Raw genomic sequence first — 972 nt, forward strand, 5'->3', positions numbered from 1 at the left:
CGGCGGCCGACTGAGCCCGCGGCCGCGCGGGAGGAGGCGCGCGGGGCGGAGGCAGCGCGGAAGGGGCGGGCGGGGGCGGGCCCGGCGCCGAGCGGGGAGCCCGGGGAGCCCGGGGAGCGGGGCGCGCGGGGCCTCCGCTCCGGCCTCTGCGGACCCCCGCGGCGGCGCGGGGAGGTGGCGCCCCCAGACCCCGCCGTCCGGCAGGCGGACCCCGCCCGCGCCGCCCGCGCGTGCCGATCCGGGCGCCGCCCGCTGGGCTTCCTCGCGGCGGACAGCCCGGGCGCGCGCTCCCCCGCCGGTCCCGGGTCCCTGCGCCGGGTCGCGGGTCCCCGCGCGGCCTCCCGCCGTCCGCGCCCCCTGACGGCTCAGGCCCGGGTGGGGCGCGGCGGGAGGGGAGGCTGCGGGGGCGCGGGGGGGCCCCCCTCGGGGTCCCTCCTCGCTTCGTGCTCCAGGACCCGGGGCCCCAGCCCGACGACCTCGTTCCCAAAAGCCAAGTTCTGCCTGGAGCCGCAGGGCCCCCCGAGAAGCGCGGCCCCGCTCTGCGCCCCCATCTTACAGGTCGGGACCCCGGAGGAGCCGGGCGAAGCGGCGCAAGGAGCGGGGCGGGCACCGCGCTGTGCCCCAGGCCGGGCGCGGCTCTGGCCCGCGCGCTGCAGCGGGAAGGCCGAGGCCTGTGACTGCGGCCCCAGCCACGGACCCGACGCCTGGAGGGGCCCGGCTGCCCCGCACTGCCCGCCTGGAAGCCGCGCCCCACGCGCAGCGTCCCCCGCGATCCTCGTGTCCCCTCAGCACCACAACAGCGGCCACAGCCATCTCGCAAACCCCAGGCTCGCAGGACTCGGCCGCGCCCCCGGGCAGCTTTTGGGGGGGCCCTGGCTGGGCTTCTGCACCCGGGTAGGGCTGCGCCAGGCACACGTGCAGCCCGGCCTCGAGGTGGACACCCGCTCCCTGCTTCTGGGAAGGGTGTGTCTG

This window comes from Talpa europaea, assembly GCF_964194135.1.
Source record: "Talpa europaea genome assembly, chromosome: 15".
In the NCBI taxonomy this organism is placed as follows: domain Eukaryota; kingdom Metazoa; phylum Chordata; class Mammalia; order Eulipotyphla; family Talpidae; genus Talpa; species Talpa europaea.